We start from the raw sequence: 23,524 nt of genomic DNA, 5'->3' as shown, positions 1-23,524 counted from the left end.
GTTTTCTTGAGGAAGCGCTAAATACAGAGGACCATGACAACCACTGCACTTTCCTCCATACAGGAATGCATAGGAGGGAATTCCACCGATGGAATGTCCCTCAGATTTATTTGTGCAGAAATCACAGGATTTTTTGTCACCATACAGCTGGGATGCTAGTCATTTGGACAAAATCGCAGGAACAGCATTTTATTAATACGGTCTGTTTGGTATTCAAAAGTAAATTATTTTTTATTCAGGTACATGTTGCTTCAGTAGAAAACAAACGTACATACGTTTAATAATATGCGTATCACTTTTACTCTGCACGTTCCAGATAGTTTCTAAAATCTGACTTCTTGAATTCCATGTCATGTTTACTCAACAATCACTTTATATTAAGTCATAATCATCTCACCGAACTTGTAATTGGAAATTATAATGACAGTCCACACTCATTTGTATTAGCAAAGCAACATAAAGACAATGTGGACATAAATGTATACAAATATTTAAAAAAATCTTAAATGTATCTAATAAATCATTATAAGCATTTATTGTAAGACATCACAAATGGCAACTTTTTAATTTTTTGCTGTAGATATAAGAAGAAGGTAGATGTAAGTGCTTCTTTAAATGCAGGGCCACTGGAATTAAATGGCAGCAAAAGACGAAATTATGAGGCAGGGTTGACCAGTTTATGTGGCAAGAAAAGTCCAGTTATGAATTTACAATGCCAATACCTCTGACTCAAGCAAATGTGAAACCTATTGTATGGCAAATGCTTGTTATATATATATTTGGCTGGGTTTACATACTAATACGTGATTTACAGATGCAGAGGGGAAGTATTCATTAATGTGATATTTGTATTGTTCGACCTCAACCCCAAAAAGTTCAGTGCCCTCCACACAGATGCACAAAGAGGGGTTCACAGAAGCTGTTTGATATAAAGAGATGGGTGTGTTAGGATTGCACAGGCAGGAGTTATAGACGGGTCAATAGAATTATGCAGCGGCTGTGGCATTTTCTGCATAATTATGAATTTGCCACATTATCCATCATCCGATGCACAATCTGCAGTTTATATTTTGGTCCAGACCTATAAAACTATAGAGGGAGAGTAACAGAGTTCACGGAGAAAAGTAATTCACGAGTAGATGATTAAATAGACGTGGAGTGGGGATAAGAGCAGGATGCATGTGGAAGATTAAAGGTCTGAAACCAGACTCAAATGAAGGTAAATCGTGCCATAGTCAGAGGTGTAAAAATGAAGGGCTCATCTTGGAGAGTGTAGTTTCTGTGGTGATAGTAACTAGGATGGGTGCAACCAAAAAGGGCGAGATGTCCGGTATATTATCTGGATAACTATGTAGATTATATTGATTTTCATTTGATGTGTGCTAAGAGTGGGAGTTGGAGTCAGTGGATGTTGTGATTGTAAGTGATGTTGTGCCTGGTCCACCGGCACTGAGCGGTGATCAGGTAAGTGACCGTGTGGAAATCTCTTTCACGGTAAGAAGGGATGATCCACGTAGGCCACCAGGGAAATCGTCCTCTGAATTCGTTATGACTCGAAGACAATGAGCCTGGAAATAAAAGATGGTGCACTGCAGAAGGTGAACAAACCTAACCGTGGTAATCGGAAGGGGCAGGGAAGAAAAACTCCAGGTCCAGAATGGGGCAATAATATCAGGTAAATTATGCTGAACAGTAATCTGCAAGACAGTCTAAACAGCAGGCCAAAGGCTGAACTGTGGGGTGCTAACAGTAACAACGTGAAAAATAATCCAGAGCTAAAGTTTAATTTAAAAAAACAGACAAGGCGAGTCTAGCAGTAGATAGAAAACTCTTTAAGCACTATCACGATGGGCTTTCTGTAAGTTGGAGTTTACTTGGGCGACATGGAACATCTACACATGCACAGAAAGGGTGTGTACCCAGGAAAGAGACTGGCAACATGACAATGAGCACCGTGATGATTGAAACCAGAATATCGATGCCACACAATATCGAGGACAAAATATCAAAACTGAAATATTGACAGGTAAGTAGAGTTTCGATGGAAATCTATGGAGTGCCATAGATCTAAATCTATTGGCATGCCCTGGTTTGCTACTGTCTGTGCTGAAGGTAGATTGCTCTCAAGGCCTTTGGCCATTTGAGCCGTGGCTAAAAGATAAGGGAGAAAAAAGTCTAAAATGCAGCCATCCACATCAATTTGTAGGTACGTGCATAAAGGATCTACCTATACAAGGATCTACAAGATGATGCAAGCATTTTTTTCAAAAGATCAGAGTTGGGTCAGTAAATAAAAAGAAAAAAGTACTGCAGGTGGGGAGGAACCAACACAGAGGGGTGGCGAGTGGGAGCCTAGAATCACAGATGGTAGGTGAAAGTACCAGCAGGGCTGTGTTTAAGCAGAGCTGTGGAAGCAAGCAACACAGAGGCTTTGGGGAGGACAGCAAATGGGGACAGAGCAACATGGAGCAAAGGTAGAAGTGCACACAAGGGCAACTGCATCACAGAAAAGGCCAGGGGAGAAGCATAAGGGTGAGAAAGAGCACCACAAGCACAGCAGAGGGGAGAAGTACATGAGAGAGGCAGCTGGAAAATAAATGGACTCTTGTGGAATGCTTAAGCAAATAGAAAAAAAAAGGATCTCCTGAAAAATGAGCAGTGGAAGGACTCAAATAATGTGTCCATACACCAGGGGAGGGACAAACATGAAAAGAGGAAGCAAAGCCCACACAGGGTAACAAATAGGAAGAAAACAAATGAGATTGACAATAAAGACAGCTAATGGTAAGTAATCAGCAAGCTCTAAGTTCACTGTAAGCCGACAGTAGGTCTTGTCGCCTACATACAGGTTGCGCTCTCTGGTACGCAACACCTAAAAAGAACAGGGTGGAAGGGTAAAACAGAAAGCAAAAGCAAAAAAAAAGTCAGGAAAAAAGATAATGGGAAATAACAAAGAGTGTTGCCAAATTAAAAAACCTTTACTTTGCTTTCTGAACTGTAGGTTTTTAAGGCCCGAAGCACCTACATCACCTTCTCTCAGTCGGGTACTGTCAAGTCCCCTTCATCTAGCAATCTAGCTTGATTGAAATATCCTGATGTTGCCCCTACCTTCAACTCCAGACTTCATTAAAAGAGGCTCTGAGTGTCGCCAATGTGCAACTGAAATTGGAGGTGTAGGATCGCATGAGCTGACATCTTCATGTAAATTTCACAGAAAAGCAGCAATAAGAAGATTCACAAGGGTAGGGGTAGGTGCTATGGATGCCTTTTAAGCAAATAACCCATAGACCCACATCTGATCTGATGCTTTGAGAGTATGATTAAGATCCAGTGCAAGGTCTTATCAGATAATTCTATTAAATTTTCCAGGAACCGGAGGAGAATTCTGCACCCAGTTAGTTACCTGCAAGGCCACAGATCCTAGTTCATCTGATCTAGATCAACTTGGTCTATCTTGTTATGGAGGCTCAGGGAATCATGCAAAAAGAAGTGGACTTCAGTGTTTTACATTTCGACTAATAACCTGGCTTGCCAAGATCAGGATGGGGCAAGACAGCAAATATGGAGATAGTATTCCATATGGTGTTGGACGCAGTCAAAAGCCATGTGATATCTGGAATGAGTGTTTATAGAGTTGTTCAGGAATTAGGCTATACGAAACAGTATGTGTGTGGCTTTGATCTTACCTGCAAATTCCAATACAGGTGGTAGGCTGAATGATTGGATTGAGGACAGTGAAGCCTCAAGTGGATAGAGAGAGAAATAATAAACTGTGGCGTTGGACATTGATGGCTCCTTGCAGTTGGTGTCACTGATTGTTTTTTTGTAAGAGGTGAGATGTTTGATTTCTTTACAGGACAACTCACACTGTGTAGTTGTTTTTTTCAGCTCTTTTTACTGTATTGCACGTATGGATTAAGGCCACTGTCAGCGGCTACCTTACAGGGCGACCAAAAAAGGGTGTCACACTGCAAACAAGCATTGGCATAGCCAATACATCTCGCTTTTGGGACCGTATAAGTGTTTAGCCATGCAGCACATTATCCAGCTGCAATTAAACTAAATCATTTTCTCATGTGTCTTGGTTACACAAAAACAGCGTTCTTATCTCATGGCTTCACTTTTAATAAAACTTCTACTAAGGACCCCCATCCAGGCCTAGCCCTCGCAAGGGCATTTCAATTAACAGTACTTGTCCCTCCATTACCCAGTTATCCATGCTACGCTTCTGGTCCTGTGGTGGCCATAGTTTAACAAGTATATGTTTCTTCATTCTGCATGGTCTCCTAGTATGTGTGCCTCACTGCCTTGGTCCACCCATGTTGCTAAACGCCCGACCAATCTAAGAATGTCACTAGATGTCAATGCTGCAAGTGAGAAACTCTCTCTAGTTAGTTGTACATGTAAGTGACCCTACCTGTGCATGCCTTTGACCTTTCCACTGCATGGCCATGAGTCTGCCACTGGTACTCAAGAATACTTACACTGTTTTACCCTTTCTGCACATGCCTTTGTCCCTGCATGAACTTCTAGGTGCCCATGACTTACTTGTGCATGGTTGTCTGCAAAGACAGGCATGTGCGTACCTCAAAAGCCAGCGCCCGTGACCCTGGATGTGCACACCTGTGCCCTTGAGTGTCCACTTCTGTGTCCTGGAGTTCACATGCATGGATCCCGGTATGTGTGCACCTAGGTGCCCGTGCATGATGCAGAGAGTGAGCACACCGATCACACTAGATGTGCATGACAGTGCCGATAGGAGCGGACACCTGTTCAGCTATCAGAGAGGCTGATGTCAGAGACCAGGAACAGCCAGTAACCGGCTAGGGCTCATATTGTGACATGGCGCCACTTCCTCTGCCAGGCAGAGGGTGAACAGGCCACCTCCTCTGTATAATCAGAACAGGGAGACAGCCCTGTGCCCACTGAGACACCCTATGAAAATACATGAGCAACTGTATTTTCCAGTAGACAGTGCACACAGCACTAAACAGAGCGGCAGGGACAGCTCCAGTGCTTGAAAGCGGCAGCGGGGACGGAAACAGATTATTGGGAAAACAGCCCCTAATATTTGACCTCTGTCTTTGAATGCACAGCAAATGTAAGGAGATAAGAACATGATTTACAGCCCTGTTTACTGAAACGAACCTCAGAGTGACGGAAAACATCTAGCGCTTGGGTCAAATACTATTAAAGAAGGGGAAAAGTAGTCCCTAAGCAGATGCTACAACGGGACATGTGGAAGGGTAAAGGGACTGGGGAGCTGCTCTGTAGTAGTGAACAACTGATGAAAAGGAGGGACAAACAGGAAAGATTAACCACTTGGAAGCAAGGATTTGTAAAGGACACAAACAAACAAATGAAAAGCGGAGGGCAGTCTGTAAGCCCACAAAGACGTATCTACAAAGTATACACAACGGGCCTCGAAAGCTCGACCTAAAAAGTACCTCAAACATGGCATTGTTCCTCCTGGCTCATCTGGTAAGTTGATGATTTACCCCATTAATTGACTATGCTCTGAAAATCCTTGAAACAGAGCTGGCCAGCAGAGGTGTAAACTCCTTCAGATTACAAACCTGTTGACATGTGTGGTAATTTACTTAGTGGCTCCTATTGTCATACAGTACATGGTGATGTGACTATTCAATCAATAATGAAGGCCTTGTGAACTATGCAAAACATGCTGAAATGAAGGATGTTGTGCTAACTGTTGTACAATCTGGGATAATTTGATTGACCCAGCATGAGAGGAATTACCTATCAGGTTATTTCCAAGCACTGAGTTCACTGCAACTGGTATTTTGCCCAGGGTACTGTGGGGAATCAAGAATCATAACAATTATGTTTTCTGGGACTTGCCATAAGTTGCAGGTGTTTTCAGGGGAATGAGCCCTGTTAGAAGGGAGTGGGCAACCTTTCCATGTAGTAGGGTATGACCTCCTTTGTTCACAGAGACACATTAATCCTAGCACAAGGCCCACAAATGTGGAATGTACTTAAAACCATTATTTTAGCAGCTTTTCGCTAGTACAGGCCTCAACGTCATCAATGCCTCTCCACCGTGAAATTAGCCTTGTCAAAGAATGTGTTTAACACAGCTAGAAAACTTGGGACACCCTGATAAAAACAACTATCAAACGAATTATGTCCCATGAAAGCAGTGGATATTGTTCCCAACCCAATGTCTTGACAATAAGTGCACGCTGAATATCAACTTGTGTGTCACTTAAATACAGACCATATGGTCAAATGCCCAACACTGCTGTTCACACACAAGGGGCATAAGCATCCAGAAGTAAGTGGTGGCTAGGTATCATAAAACACCGTTGTTCTCCTTCATCTTGTTGTCCAACACAAGAGAGTGAAGCTTCTACAACGGTTCCCTTTATTTCATATTTCTATAAGGCACTGCCACTGAGCTTCTCCTGAATAGTGGTCACCCTCACTGTGAACCCATCAGTGTGAGTCAGAGTGACGACAAGTCCGAATGGCGCGAGGTTACAGAGTGGTGAAGACTTGGGCATGCATTAAAGTACTGATATGGCAGCGATCGCCATAGGTCTAGACTGAACAGTGTAAGCAAAGAGCTATTTGTGATCTCAATATTAGAAGAGGAGGGGTGTTAGAGGGCAAGATTTAGGTACATGGCATAACTGTGGAAGGCCCTCGGTGCTCAGTCACAGAAGGCATGAGGCAGTGAAGTTCAGGACTGAGGTGCTTTGATTGAGTCCCAGTGATGGACTTATTTGATGTGATGCAAATCTGATCTGAGCTGTAACGGCACAACATAATATGCATCTCGATACTGGAATCGTGTAAAGTGTTGAAGATGAAGGTAGAGGTGTACTGGAAGAGCTATAGCTGTTGCTTTACACTTCCATTGACAATCAACATTAGTAACACTAGAGTGCTACTAATAAGTGAAAAACTGGTGTGGGGTGCTGCAGGTCAGGAATGATATGCATTGAAGAGCTGCAGGTGGGGACGTGGCCAACAGCCACAAGATAGCAGTCGGGCTTTAAGACCCCTCCCGATACGGACCCACAATCCGGCAACACTCGCCGCCATCCACTCCCGCCGGAGCCTAATCTGAGCAGGAATGTTATGAGGAGGCTAAGCAGCACCCTATGAACTGGTTATCCGGACCTGAGATGAGCCGCTCGGACAAGCGCCCTGAAGCACGGCCTCCTGAGGCGGGTGCAGGTTCTCGATCAGTAGCAACCCACTCTTCGACTACATTGGTGCGGACACCAGAGTGGGTTGAGAGCGCTTAAATGTGGACAGTGGCTAGCACCCAGAGTGGGACCACGAGGTTTGCAGCATGAACTTCTAAGGCAGGCGCAGGCTTGCGATCAGTGACCGGCCATCCCCCTATCACATCGGAGCAGACACCTGGATCTGGACCAAACGGCCAAATAACTGCTGGACACCAACAGCACGGCTCCGAGGCAGGGAGCGGAGCACATGAGTTGGCGACATGGAAAATTGCTCCTGCAGTGAGTATACAGTGACAAGCTGGGTCCCAGGAGAATTACACAGGATGGAAGTGACGGGAGCTTCCCCTGACACCACTGAGAGACACATGTGAATTACAGTCTGTAGTTACTCTGTAATGCATTTTTACATCTTCAGTGGGCTTTGTTATCATTCATGTTGTTTTTCATGAATGTGTTTCTCCTTAAAATTTTGATTTATCACAAACTTGAGTAATAATGCACTCAGTAATCAAAGTACTGTGTGCATAAGAATCATCAACTCTTTAACTACAGGAACTTTTCCTGTAGACCTGAAAAAGGCATACATATGACCGTTATTAAAGAAAACAAACCTAGACCCGCAGGACCCCAAAAACTACAGACCAATCACAAATGGACCTTTCCTGGGCAAATTGATAGAAAGAGCAGCATTCACCCAGATGTCACAATTCATTGAAGACAATTCTATACTTTCAGACTTCCAATCTGGATTCCGCCCAGGAGGAGGAACTGAATCAGCACTCATAGCAATCTAGGATGATCTTAAAAACACAGTCGGCCGCAATGGAGTTTCTGCACTACTTCTCTTGGACCTCTCAGCTGCCTTTGATACGGTTGACCGTGACACCCTAATCCAAAGACTCCACAAAGCCGGCATACAAGGGTCTGCTCTCGACTGGATTACCTCCTATCTTAAAAAAAGATCTAATATCATCTACTTGCCCCCTTCTCGTCCAAACCCTACCTCACAAAAGCAGGGGTCCACCAAGGATCAATCAACTCACCTTTGCTTTTCAACATCTACATGATATCATTACCAGAACTGATCAATGATTTTCATCTCACATGCTACAACTATGCAGATGACACACAAATACAACTTAAATCAGAATGCCCCAAAACCATTGAAAACTCAGAAATCTTCAGTTGCCTCAGAGCCGTTGATCAGTGGATGACCTGGAGCCATCTCAAACTAAATACCTCCAAAACAGAAATACTGATATGTGGTGACTGGAAAAGTTATGACCCTCTGTGTTTCTGGCCTGACGATCTGGGACCACCTCCTCAATTATCCAAGGAAGTTAAAAACCTTGGAATCACCATGGATTCCAAGTTAACTATGAATGCCCAAGTGGACAAATTAGCACAAACAAGCTTCATCACCTTGAAGACTCTAAAACGCATCTTCCCCCACCTCGGATTTCCACACAAGGTGCAAGCTACTATCTCGCTTGTACTATCCAAACTGGATTATGCCAATGGCCTCTACTATGGATCATCTCTATCTGTGATGAAAAAACGTCAACGTATTCAGAACTCATATGTCATGTCTCTATCGATCTATCCTCCATTCCCACTCTGACTCATCCCAAGCCGTTGGGATGAGTAAATGAGGGATATACTCCCAATTAACACTTCTGGATTTCTTTCCTCCTCCACCCCTCCATTACTCCAGTCAATCTAACTAACAAACTCTCATATCCGCGGCTCAAATTTACTCATAATAATACTAAAACTGTACTCATATTTCCTGATACTAATCCATCACTAATTCTGGTTGGGTTCCGGAACAGCGTGCTACTCGCCGAAAAGCACTTAGACGCCTCGTGAGGGGTAGTAAGCACTATATAAATACTATTACAATTACATTGGCCTGGCAGGGAAAGGATGTAGCCCTAATTATTAGTGTCTACCGACAACCTGGCCCTGCACCCAAACCCCTTTCCCCCCATTATTCAATCAACTTCAGCAAACTGCCTCCGTAAAGGTAGGAATGACGCGCCTCTTCAATAGGAGGGGGTGAGGGCTGAAATCACCACAGGACCCAGTATGTAGCAGACAGTAAAGGGGGTGTGATTTAATTTACGCCTGCTAGCACTGGCACAGTAGCGCTTGTGAAATCACGCCTTAACTGCCTTTCCTACACTGTATGCCCTACAGCACTGGAGTGGACCTCTGAAGCGGTCTAGACTGCTCAGGCCTCCCACTGTGATATCCACCGCGAAGACGAGGGGTTAAGTGGGTCCCTACAAAAACAAACACTGAGAAAGCGGAGGATGCCCACTTGGCCAATGTTATTGCACCACATATTTGGGGTTTGCACAAGGGGCACTCACTTGGATTAAGCCCAGGGTTCAGTTCCGATCGCTGGCTGAGTAAGTAGATCCAGAAGCACATTATGTTTTGGAGGAGGGGCAGCTAGATGGCAAGCCAATATTGCTTGAGCAGCACAAAAGGCACAGTTCCCATATGCACCAAATGTGTCTCATCCAGTTTTCCTAGCACTCCTATCGATCATGCTTACCCAGTGGGAACATATAGCCTGGGTTATAGGAGGAGTCTTTAATTGTGTCCTCGGCCCCAATATAGATAGATCAAATCCCCCTCTACCTGCCTCTCCAGTTACAGCAGCCGCCACCTGCCTCTCGCAATGGATGACTCACTGGTCCCTACAGGACAGGTGGCAAGCACTTCACTCCGGGGTCAGGGACTATTCCTATTACTCTTCCCCACATGAACTACACGTGTGGCTGTGCCGTTTTCTAAGTATGTGTACAGAGTACTTGGGGAAAACCTTTTCCGACCATAACCCCCTCCAACTACACCGTGGCTGCTGATCCCAACGTGGCAGTTGCAGTCTACCATGCTAGAAGACTCGGCTTTCAGGGAAGAAACCTGCAAGGCCACAGTCCATTTTTTCACAGACAACTCCATCACCTCTAGACAAGTGGAGTGGGAGGTACTCAAAGTAGTAATCAGGGGTCACTGTATTTGAGCGGTGGTGGGTGCCAGAGCAGGCCACCACAGTCATTTAATACAAATCGAGACACTGTTGCAGGGTCTGGAGGAAGGGGCCAGGGCAGCTCCAGTGGAACAACCTGTGCCAACAGCAGCTTTAGACCAGCATGCACAACTAATTGAGCAATGGCACTGCCCAGACTTCTGCATGTACCAGGAGAAAATACATGCTGAAGGGGAAAAATCAGGCCGGCTGCTGGCCTGGCTACTATGCACTGTGACAACCACAAGTCCCAAACACAAATGCTCAGAACATCCCGGGGGCAGATCATCACCAGCCAAACAGACATACACTCAGCACTCATTACATATTCTCAGGCGTTGTATGATTTCCCCCCCCCCACCATAGACTGCAAACGCACATTCTGGAGTTCCTTGATGGAACCTGCTCCGCCCGCCTTAGATCCTCTAGCCAGGGAGGAGATTAATGCCTCAATCACAATCCTGGAAATATGTGGGTCATCAGAGGCGCAACCATGTACAAAACACCTGGCCCTGATGGCCTGCCTGTTGTATTCTACAAAGCATACAAACCCTTACTAGCCCCCAAGCTCCTGGAACTCTATCAGGTTGCCTTAACAGAGGGCCCCTTCTGCTATTTCTTTGCCAATCGCTACTGGTGTCCCTTCCCAAGCTATACAGGGCCCTCTTAGAACTGTCCTCATACCGTCCACTGTCAATTCTTAGAATGGCTACAAAATCCTGAATAAGATCATTGCAACCTGCTTCTCAGAACATATGACCGACTGGTGCACCCAGATCAAAATGGGCTCATCCCAGGCAGATCTACTACCCTTAACATTCGTAGGATGCACAGAATAATTGAATTTGCCCCAACCGGGTGGCCATATGGAGCCTGGGTAGTACTAGACCTAGAAAATGCATTCAAAACCATAGACTAGCCTTAAATTTTTTCTGTTTTGACGATTACTGATAATCTGCATAATTTCACCAAATTATTATACACGGAGCCCGAGGCGCTTGTCAAGATAGGCCAATGTATCCCCCCATTCCCTGTGAGCAGAGGGACCCGGCAGGTGTGTCCCCTATCCTCATTGCTATTCACACTGGAGATGGAGCTGTTGGCACAAGGCTCCGTCAGAGGGGTCATGCTTGGGGCACACACATGCATGAATGGGTTCATGTAGTATCCCTACGCACAGACGATGTCCTTATTTATGTCAGAGTCATCGGGGATGGCATAGGGGAAATGGTGAAAATCCTATCAGAGTTCCAACTGACCTGGGGATTGAGAGTTAGCTGGGCTAAATCTTGTGTATTCCCACTTCATGCCCACTGTTCACCACAGCAGTTAACAGTACACGCCCACCCCATATGCTGGAAACCTCGTGTTGTCTGCTACTTAGGCATTTGTAAATTCCATGACACATGCAAACTTACGTTCCCTGATGTCCTTCTGGAGCACCCTTCCCTTCACTGTTGAGGGAAGAGTATCACTGGCCAAGATGGTGATGCCCCCTAATCTTCTGTATTTCTTTCCTAATTTACCAGTGTGCATATCACTATCAATTTTCCATACGCTCCATGCTACACTGGGTAGCCTTATTTGGAATAAAGGCAGACAATGAGTTGCGCTCCACAGACTTCAATTGGATGTTGACAAAGGGGGCTTGACTATCCCTAACTTTGAATATTACTACTTAGCAACACAATTGCCATGGCCTGCTTAGTGGCTGGTGGGCAGACTGACAGAAGAGCTGGGGCTAATGGCAGCAGCGAGTGCACAAAATGTGATCTGGTAAGTACTACTACCCACTGCGAAACTCCCTAAAGGAGCTAACAATCTACTGCACGTTGCATATGACAGCTAACGCAGGATCCTGTGATTCATGCCGGCCCTTATGCCGTATTGTCCTGAGATACCGTAAACATGATCACTTTCTTCTGTGACCTAATAGGGAGAGGAGGACTGGAGATTTGGGAGGATGCCGGAGGGACAACACTGGGTATGTTATTTAGGGAGGGTGTACTGCTTCCCTTTGATCGGCTGCAAATGATGGATGAACTGCCATTGGGCCACTTTCTACCCCATGGCGTGCTGGTGGCTGAGCTGGGTCGCCTATGGCATATAACCAATTCAAACTGGACCAGCACTTGCTAGTACATACACTCTACATCATGGGGAAATGTATCGCAGACGTATTACTTGGTTCACTAGAACCTTGTCATACACCACCCATGATCCCTTAGTGCCAATATGGCGGTGTGCCTAAAGAATGGGATAGAGCACTCTCCTGCCCACGGAAATATCACGAAATGCCAAGTTTCAATATATCCAACTAAACATTCTTCACAGGGCATACTTCACACCGGTAAACTTACACAAAATGTTCGGATTCACCTCCCTGTGCCCTAGGTGCCAGGCGTCAAAGGCTGATGTGTTACGACACAAAGTGTCGACAAACTGTCCGGTTGTCGACACTTTGTGGCGGGAGGTTACGGATGCACTGCAAGAAATAACAGGTTGCGAAGGGGGGTGACATTAGGCCTGCTCAAACGGAAGAAGACCCAAGCAGTTACTAACCGACTCACTAATCTAGCACGACTCATCACCCACCGCTCCATAGCCATGCACTGGAAGGCAGCTACATTACCAGGGTTATGGCACTGGTGCGCTGCAACATTAAAGTGGGGTAAGGCTGAAGCTATTGCGCTCAGGTGAGAAAAGGTGCGTGGTTTGCACAGGATCCCTATAGCAGCCTCTTGGGACACCTTGTTACAAGACCTTCAAACCTTTCAAGAAACCCCAGACTCTGCAAATACAACAGCCCCCATCATATTACTGACCGCCACCTTGTACTACTTGCTATATAATACTCACAGCCTCCTAATGCTTGCCCGTGTTGTCGAGGTATACCCAGCGAGGGACGAGGAGACTGGTAATTTCCCTGAGACAGATTCTTGTGGATGGGTGGGATGGGGCTGGAAAGCGATATAATATGTTATGTACTTTAGAGGGTTTGTGAGAGCTCGGACGTTCTTACACTGTCATGACCAATGTTTGTTCTTGTTCGTATAAAAAATGTAAAGGACCAATTCTTACTACTAAACTGCTGACCTTAGTGATGCTAAAAAGGAACCTACACCAAGGTTTGTATCTCCCATGCAGTATGTAATACTGACGATAAAAACGAATAGAATTGGTTTAAAACAAAAACTGAAGAGCCGCATGTGAGGGTCGTCATAAGAAAAGTAAGAAACGTGTGCTGTGGGTCAGAATCGGGTGCATTGGAAGCGTCGCGTGGGTGCTGCAGTACTGACATGGAAGGGGTGCCCTTGTGAGTACTGACACTCACTGGCAAAGCAGTGTAGCGCTCTCAGTACCGAAGCGCACTGACTGCTGCAGTTCAGGACACTAGACAGACCTGCTCACTTCTGGAGTTTTCCTGAACTCTCGGGGATTTTGTGCACCAGATTTCCGGGAGATTACATGATGTTTTTTGAGTTCTGAGAGCGAGCGAGGCCAACATTTCCTCTAAGACTTCGAACGCCGCAGTCTTGCGGTTCACAGAGTGGCAATGAAATGGAATATGCTAAAATACCAAAGCGTTTTCTTTCTCAAGCTCTCTAAAAAGGAAAAATAGTTCGACATGAAAAGGAGACAAATATCTCTCCCAAGGAAAAAGCAGAGATAGCTGAAAGGTGTGTTTACAGTTGGGCAAAAAAGATAATGTGATTATTTTATGCAAATTATGTGGAATGTGTATTTAGTACAGAATATAAAGAAAATTATGCTTTAGCTCTCAATACCAGATGGCAATTACTACCAAACTCAAGGACACTCATTTGTATCAACCTCAGAAGAATATACAGGTGAGCTAGCCATACAGTCTGTTCTGCAGCATACAAGCGGGCCTCTGCAGCGGGTGCGCGACTCCTGCGTTACCTAAGAAGGATTCATTCCTGTTACCTGCTGGCTAAACAGCGCTCCGCAGTTAGCAGTCTTAGGTCTGAAAGGATTACATGGAAAAAAGGTCTGAAAAACATCAAAAAACACTTAAAATATATAACTGAAAGACTAGTTACAGGTCCTGGAGACGAGATTGTAACGCACTTAGGTTAATGAAAATCAAAGAAAGAGCTGCTAAATATGTGCGCCACACTATGTGTCAGCATGGCGTGCCTGGATGGCAAGACAAGGATGGCAGGGAGTAAAAACAACAAGCAGCGCAGAAGCAGAGATTAGGACGGAGATATGGAGGAAGAAGTGACTGAACGAATAAGGAGAGAGAAGTAAAATTTCCAAGGAAGTTTACATTCTATGTCAGGATCAGAGATTCTAATTATGCATGTTTAAAGCTTACTTAAAACCAACGCTGGTGACACTGGTGTGAAATAAAACACCTTAAGGGATGAACCTGACACCCAATTGCTGGCTCCTAAAATATCCTTCAGCCTTACTTCTATGTAAAAGGTTTTGGCAGTTAGAGACCATAGGCAGAATGTGTGTGCTCCAAATCTAGACAAATCAAGGCTCATCTCCTGCATGACACATTTGGTCCACCTAGCTAAGCTGCGGGCGGAGAAAGCAATGAGCAGTTTCCTGAACAAGATTAGCAATAGTTTAATGCCTCTATGTCTTAGACCATTTGACACATTTTCATTCTCCTGTAAGAATTTAACCTCACACAATTTGGGGTTGCCTGGTAAAGATGAGTAGGAACCTACCTGTCGGACTTGGTCTGTCTGCCAACCGTAAACACTAACCTGTCCTGTGCAAAAGAACACTCAGAAACTCAGTCCAACCTACTGACATTAGAAACTCATTCACATAAGATAAGTCATATTAGCTCAGGAAGCTTTGTGAACAATTGTTTCCTGGACAACCATCACTCTCTGGCCAAATGGAAAACAGGTTAAAATCCCTTCAGCAGCTTCCAATCAAAGGATGGCTTCATCACAAAGACATGGCTAGCTGAAATGGCCCACTGGAGGATTTCACCAGTGTTAGAAATGGGGTCTCTAGTTTGCAGTCGGTTTGCACCCTGTCCAAGTAGGGACCCTCACTCTAGTCAGGATAAGGAAGATACCCGCTCAGATAACCCCTGCTCACCCCCTTGGTAGCTTGGCACGAGCAGTCAGGCTTATCTCAGAAGCCATGTGCAAAGCATTTGCACATAACACACAGTAATAAGTGGAAACACTACAAACGGTTACCACACCAATTTTAGAAAAATAGCCAATATTTATCTATATAAAACAAGACCAAATACAATAAAAATCCAACATACAGTAATAAAAATATGAATTCTGCAAGATGTACTCGAAAATACAGTTCCTTGAAGTCGATAGCTCCACCTGGGGCTATCACCGCGTCGTGATCAGCAAAACCAACAGTTCAGGCCGGCCGCGGCGTTGCGGGCCAGCTACGGTGTCGGGAAGGGCCACAAAGAGTACTTGGATTTGCAGGGCATCGTGATCCTCGCGGTGATCTCCGGAGAGCGGCATCGCTGACGTCGCCATGTCGATTCCCGAGTCGGTGCAGGAGTCGTCGGGGCCTTGAGATCACAAACGTTGTAGATCGAACTCCAGGCTGATAAAGTCAGGTGCGCCGGTGTGGATGGCATCGGGGCTGCGTGCGAAGCGGGACGAAGCGATGTGTGGTGCCCACAAGTCACAGTGCAGGCAGCGGCTTGGTGACGGCGTCCAGCGGTGTCAGTGAGACCAGGGCTGCGATGTGAAGCGGGGCAGTGCGACGTGCGGTGTCCACAGGTCACGGTGCAGGCAGCGCCGTCGTTCTTGCTGAAGCACTGTCGTCGGTAGGCCAAGGCCAGCGGTGTGGGACAGGACGGTGCTTCGCGTACCTCACGAGCGGTGTCCACAGGCCACGGTGCAGGCAGCGGCGCCGGTGTCAGCAGGAGCAGCGTCATCGGGGATGTCCAGGCTGCGGTGTGAGCAGATGATGCCAGAGTGCGGGGCCCACAGGTTGCGGTGCGAGCAGCGGCTCGGGAAGTCGTCTGATGATGGCGTCGGTGAGACCAGGGTCGCTATGCAAAGTGGGGCAATGCGACTCTGTGCGGCATCAGCAGGTCATGGTGCAGGCCAATGCCGTCGTTGGCGGCGTCGCAGTGGTTTCTCCTCTTGAGCAGCACAAAAGACACAGTTCCCAGTGCTGCAGGTCAAGAAAACGGAAGTCTTTGGTGTCCATGAGACTTCCAACAGGAGGCAAGCTCTACTCCAAGCCTGTGGAGAACCTTCTCAAGCAGGACACACAGTAAAGTTCACCATTTGCACTCGTTTCAGGCAGAAGCAGCAACTGCAGGCCAGTCCAGCAAAGCAACACAGCAAAGGGACAGTACTCCTCCTTCAGCTCTTCTGGGCAGAGGTTCTTCTTGATTCCAGAAAGATCCTAAAAGTCTGGAGTTTTGGGTCTTCTTATACCCAGTTCTGCCTTTGAAGTTGGCAAACTTCAAAGCAAAGTCTCAAGTGTTTGCAAGATCCTTCCTTGTCCAGGCCAGGCCCTAGATGCACACCAGGGGGTTGGAGACTGCATTGTGTGAGGGCAGGCACAGTCCTTTCAGGTGTGAACGACCACTCCTCCCTCCTCTCTAGCTCAGATGGCTCATCAGGGTATACAGGCTACACCCCGCCCCCTTTTGTGTCACTGTCTGAAGAGGTGCAAAACAGCCCAACTGTCAAACTGACCCAGACAGACAATCCACAAATAGGCAGAGTCACAGATTGGTATAAGCAAGAAAATGGCTACTTTCTAAAACTGGCATTTTCAAACAATTAAAAAAACAACTTCACTAAAAGATGTATTTTTAAATTGTGAGTTCAGAGACCCTAAACTCCATATTTGTATCTGCTCTCAAAGGGAATCTGCGCTTTAAGGATGTTTAAAGGCAGCCCCCATGTTAACCTATGAGAGAGATAGACCTTACACGGTGAAAACCTAATTTGGCAGTATTTCACTCTTAGTACATTTAAAACACATTAGTATATGTCCTACCTTAAACATACACTGCCCCCTGCCCCCGGGGCTACCTAGGGCCTATCTTAGGGGTGCCTGACATGTAGTAGAAGGGGAGGTTTAGGCCTGGCAAGTGGGTACACTTGCCAAGTCGAATAGGCAGTTTAAAACTGCACACACAGACACTACAGTGGCAGGTCTGAGCCATGTTTACAGGGCTACAAATGTGGGTGGCACAACCAGTGCTGCAGGCCCACTAGTAGCATTTGATGTACAGACCCTGGGCACCTCTAGTGCACTTTACTAGGGACTTACCAGTAAATCAAATATGCCAATCATGGATAAACTAATCAACAGTACACTTTACACAGAGAGCATATGCACTTTAGCACTGGTTGGCAGTGGTAAAGTGGCCAGAGTCCTTAAGCCAACAAAAACAGGTCAGAAAAAATAGGACGAAGGAGGCAAAAAGACTGGGGAGGATCCCTCTCCAAACACCAACCACACCAGATGTTCCTGGCCAATCAATGTTGTATGTGGATACCTGAAGACTATTGTTGTTCAATAAAGAAGGAAGCCCTTTCCAAGATCCTAGCAATGTACATTGGTCCCCCAAATTCACCAAAACCTGAGTGATGGGTTATCCCAAATCAGGGGGTTAATCTCTCCCTCTATGGCCTATAAGGTGATCCTGGGAGTGAAGTAACAGGATCAGGCAATAAGTACTCGGAACCAAGCCTGTGTTTTCAATGTTAGAGTCACAAATTCACCTCTGCTTGTCCCCTGGTTTGCTCTGCAACACAAGACATCAGCAGAAATGGGGAAGGCATATAGCTCAAACCTTTGCTTCAGTCTTGAAGAAATGCATCCACTGTACTGCCTTCGAATCTGAGTGCCAGTAGAAAAAAAGTTGGAGCTGAGCATTCAGTCTGGAAACAAACAGGTCCTCTGTCGGAGACCCCAACTAAGGCTCAACTCCTTTAAAACCTGTGCATTCTCCAAGTCTAGCATAAATCAAACCAGATCAGATTTCAATTGGTTTATCAGGAATCCCAGGTACTACAGAAGTCAAATGGCCTACTGCACCACGGACAAGACAGTGTCTCAGTCCTGGACCATAAAATATAAGTAATTCAGTTAAATGATTAGCCAGGTCCTGGGAGCCACCAGCCAAGCCATCATAGGCCTCAGGAATTTGGAAAAATATCAAGGGGTGGAAGGCAGCCTGAATTGGAACACACCAAATTCCCACACCTGCTGTCACCTAAGGAATTGTCTGTGGGGCCAAACCATGGGAGCAGAGAGGTAATCATCTTTTAGGTCCAGCTATACCATTCAATTCCTCGATCTCAAGAGGACCATCAGAAATAGATGCCTGCCATTTTGAAGGGTCTGTAGATCAGCCACCTTCAAATCTGCGAAAGGCCTGACAGTTTTTCCTTTCTTTTCCAATGGGAACGGGCTTCTAAAGCAATCCCTTCAGTTTAAAAAGACCTCTGAATTGCCCTGTAGGTTCCATACTTCCTGGTATACCAAGGTCCCCAAGTCGTGAGTAAAAAATAATAGGGGGTGTTCTCTTGCCTTCTCTATTCCAAAGCCCTTAATCATCTGAAGAACCCAAGGTAATCTACTGCCACTTGGCTAGTGTAGGAAATCGACAATATGTTTCCCCTTTTGCTAACCCCTATATTTTTGCGGCCTCTAGAGCTCTATGCACTTTATCCCTGCTAACCATTAGTAAAGTTCCTGTGTTCCCCTTTAAACATGATTCAACTGACACATTCCTAATTAGTATATTTAATATATCTATAAGTTCCTAGCATTTGGAACAAATGTACCAGGGAATGGAAGTTAAATGCTACCAATGGACTGCATCATCTATTGCACTGTCACAGTAGTGGATGGCACAAACATGGCTTCAGCCTGTGTAGCTGGACTGTAGTAGTGTAAAACCTGCAATTCAAAATGTCAAAATACACCCTTCTGATAGATCAAAACCTGCCTTTTAAATATTAATAAGGCATCCCTATGTAGGCCCCACAGACAACGAGGCAGGGAGCATGGTATTTAAAAGCAATATATGTAGAACTTTGATGTTAACGTGTCCTTACAGAGACTAGCACCCCAAAACTATTTTTCACTGTGGAATGGTGGAATGCCTAGCTGTCCCATGTACAAAACCAGATTAAAGGACACACTTCTAATACATACTGTATCTAGGGAACAGGACTAGCTAGAAAAATAATCTAGCATCAATTTTAATAATTATAAAAAATACAATTAACTGAAGTGAGATTTTTAATCAATATTAAGGAAAAATAACTTTCAGAAAGTTACCTTTTCCCAGCCTAAAGTTCTAATTTGCATTTGCTCTCCAACTTCTAAGAGGCAGTGGTTAGCATTTCAATAGGTATAAAATGTGCCCCAGGACTAAACAGGCTTACCTGACAGGATAGAGATTATTCCTCTGAACCGCACAGAATATGCAGGGTGGGGGACTGAGGGCATCCTCTCTTTTTTTGTTAAACTTTCTTTATTGGTGTTTTTATGGTACAATGCAAACAACATTTCAAAATAATTTATGGATTGCCATATCCCGCCATGTGCTATATAGGAATACATCTTCAACAGAACATGGCTTACAGTGGGGTTATATCCAAAAGTAGTGGGGGGACCCCTCCTAATCAATCCATATTGTATCATGTTGACATAGGTACCAAATAACTGATGCAGAAAAGAAAAGAAAAAACATAACAACACAATGTTTCTAAACTGAATCAACATAGCCAATGTGCCCGAGGAGGCATAGTCAGTGGAGTCGAACTTCGTCCCCTCAGGAGTTCCAGGTGCCACCAGGCCCTTCCTTCCAGAGGAAGCAGCTCTCTATACATGGAAGAGGTGCAATGCCCTGAGACGTGGGCTACAGGTTGCAAGTGGTATGCCCTTGGATAGGAACTGCACCAAGGGGTCCCATATATACTCAAAGTTCCTTCTCGAGTCTGCCAATTTGTCCGTTAGGCGTTCCATGGAGAGGCTGTGTCATATTCTAGTGTGCCACTGTGCTATAGGGGGAGGCTCTGGTTTCTTCCAATGACGCCAAAGCCATCTTGGCAGCTCCTAGAGCTAGCCATATAACGGAGCGGTCTCCCACTGTTTGGTATTCCATTGCTGGGGCCCGTATACCAAGCAAAACGTGTGCCGGGGAGGTTGGAATGGGGTAACCCAGAATTTCCTTTATTTGTGATGGGATTTCCTCCCAATAGGGACGAATAGTTGGGCAGTTCCACCAGATATGTCTTAAGTCTCCCAGGATGCCACAGCCGCTCCAGCAGCTATCGGACGTGTGAGGGTATATTTACTAAAGTTTTTCTTGGTATAGGTACCAGTAGTAAAGTAGTTTATAGTGTGCTTTTCTTGCCCCCAGAGAGTAATTGTATTTGGTGATATCGCAGAAGAGTAAGTTCCGTTTTTCCTCTATTGTTGAGCCCAGGACCTGCTCCCAGAATGTAATATAATGAGGGGTGTAAGTGCGATGGGCAGATGTCAGTAGCTTATACAGCGTAGAAATGCTTCCCCTTGCTACCCCACCTTGTTGTACAAATTGTTCAATCGGGAGAAGTTCCCTGGTGGCCCGCAAGACATGTGAGGCTGTGTAACCCAGTGTTTCAGTTGAGTGTAATTGAAATGTTCTGATGGGGGTATTTGAAAATTACTGCAGCAGCTCTCAAACATGAGTATGTTGTCACCATGAAGTCTGAGATCCGCAGGCATCCTCCCTCCATCCACCTATCAAAGGGTCCTGGCGCCATTCCTGGGGGGAAAGCCACATTGTGGTGGATGGGGGTGTACGGTGAGGGAGAGGTCATCACCTTGTAGGCCCTTGTTACTGTGTCCCAGACTTTAAGTGTGTTGGCTGTAGGGGTACTTAGATAAGCGTTCCTTGGCCGCTCCTCTCTAGGTTTCCACAATGTCCCATATAGTCCGCCCGCCATTGCCCAGTCCATGGGTAGCCACAGTTTATCCGACTCACGGACGGACCATTCGGCAATGATCCGGAGCTGAGCCGCTTTGTAATAAAGTAGAAGGTCCGGGAGTGCCAAGCCTCCCTTCTCTTTTGACCTTGTGAGCAGTTTATTAGTCTGGCCCTGTTTCCCTGCTATATGAATCAGGTAATCATTGGACGGGTCTCCGTAAAGAAGTCTTTGGGGACGTCGATGGGCAGACTTTAGAACAAATTCGGGGGAGTACCGTCATCTCGATGGTGTTTGATACGTCCCAGCCAAGTAAACCAAAGAGATGACTGTCTCTTACAGTCCATTTGCAGGCTTCTGAGAACGGGTGGGAAATTGGCTTTAAATAGGTCGGTAACTTAGAGGTTAAGTTTAATGCCTAAGCATGTGATCTCCTTTTTAGCCCATAAAAAGGGTGTTTCAGAAGCTATCTCAGCCATCTCGGATGTGGGTACTGTGAGACTGAGCATATATGATTTCCCCTTATTCACTTTGAAACCCGCTACTTGCTTGTATAGAGAGAGTTCCTCCTGGATTGCCGGTAGAGTTTTCCGGGGGTCAGTGACAAAAAGTAAAATGTCGCCCACAAACAATGAGAGTTTGTGCTGATCGATACCAAACTGGATACCTTGGATTCTCGGTTGTGCCTGCATTCTTGCCTCTACGGATTCCACACTGAGTGCGAACAGCAGTGGGGAGAGAGGGCAACCCTGCCTTATTCCCCCTTCTCAGGTCAAAGAAGGTGGATGCCACCCTGTTTACCATGATTCGTGAGCGGGGACAAGAATAGTTGCTCATCACCATTGCTATGAACTGGTCACTGGACCCGAATCGCCTTAAGGTAGCCACCATGAAGGACCATTCTACCCGGTCGAATGACTTTTCGGGGTTCAGTGTCAGCAGCATAGCGGGAATCTTTTTCTTAGTCGCCTTTCCATCAGGTAGATTACTCGTCGCAAGTTATCATGCGTTTGGCGACCTTTGATGAATCTGGATTGGTCGGGGTATATCAGGTCTGGCATCACATCTTCATGTCTTTTAACCAGGATTTTAGAATACAGCTTTGCGTCCAGATTTAATAGGACAATAGATCTATAAGATGCACAAGATTGAGGTTCTTTTCTGGGTTTGGGGATAAGTGTAATTAGAGCTTCTCCCATGGTGGGGACATGGCATGTTCCGTTCTGACCGGATTGAACAGTTCAGTGAGGCGCAGAGTTAACTCTGCGCCAAAGGTTTTGTAGAACTTGGCGTTAAACCCATAGGGGCCCGGTGCTTTGTGTAGAGGGAGGGAGTCAATGGCCGCCTGTATTTCCTGTGTAGTAATGGGAGCTATTAAGGTGTCATTAGTTTCTTGGGAAACCTACAGGAGGTTCGATTCTTGGAGGTAGGTTCCTTATGCTAGGGTTTCGGGACGTTCCGACGTGTACTATCAGGTGTAAAAGTATCGAAAGGCTCGTGCCTTTTCTTCTTCTGAGTAGTGTTCCCCTGCCTCATCCCGTATTTGACGTATGTATTCCTTAGCCTGTTTGGTGCAACACTGTCTTGCTAACATCGGGCCTATTATGTTCCTCTTTTCATAGAAGGTTTTCCTGAGTCGTAGCATTGCGATGTCTGCTCTATTCGTATATATGGATTGCAGTTTACCTTTGACTGAGGTAACCTTTTGCGAGAGCCAGGTGGGGAACTGTTTGTGGACCTGTTCTGCTACTGTCAATTCGTTTTCTAGCTACCGTCTTTCATTGGCCTTTAATTGGTGTAGGGAAGTTGCTAAAGAAATGCATTTACCCCTTATGACTGCACTGAATGCATCCCAATTAGTGAGGTAGGAGGTGTCAGTGGGATCATTATGCTGAAAAAAGTCCCTAATTGCCTTCCGCAATTCGTCTCGAAGCATTGGGTCACGAGTTAAATTGTTAGGGAAGTACCATCTATGAAATTTAGAGCGTTTAAAGGGCCAGTCAAGTCCAATCTCCAGCGGGGCATGGTAGGAGATGATAATTGGGCAAATAGTTGCCGATCTGATTGTTTGTCAAAGGGGTTGGCTCATGAAAATATAATTGAACCTTGAGTGGGATATGTGTGCGTGAGAAAACAAAGTATAATCTTTCACCATAGGGTTAAGCATGCGCCATGCCTCAATAAGGCCCATCTTCTTAGGGACCATCTTGACAGACTTCGCAACGGTGCTCGTTTGTGCTCTTTGTGGGTGGGTTGTGTCTATCTATATCTAATTGAAGTCGCCCAGTAAAAGAATATCCCCCTCTGCTTATCCCTCCAGCTTAGAGAAATTGAGTTTGTCCCCT

The sequence above is a fragment of the Pleurodeles waltl genome, chromosome 3_1 (assembly GCF_031143425.1).
Source record: "Pleurodeles waltl isolate 20211129_DDA chromosome 3_1, aPleWal1.hap1.20221129, whole genome shotgun sequence".
Lineage (NCBI taxonomy): Eukaryota > Metazoa > Chordata > Amphibia > Caudata > Salamandridae > Pleurodeles > Pleurodeles waltl.
This window is presented reverse-complemented; position numbering follows the sequence as displayed.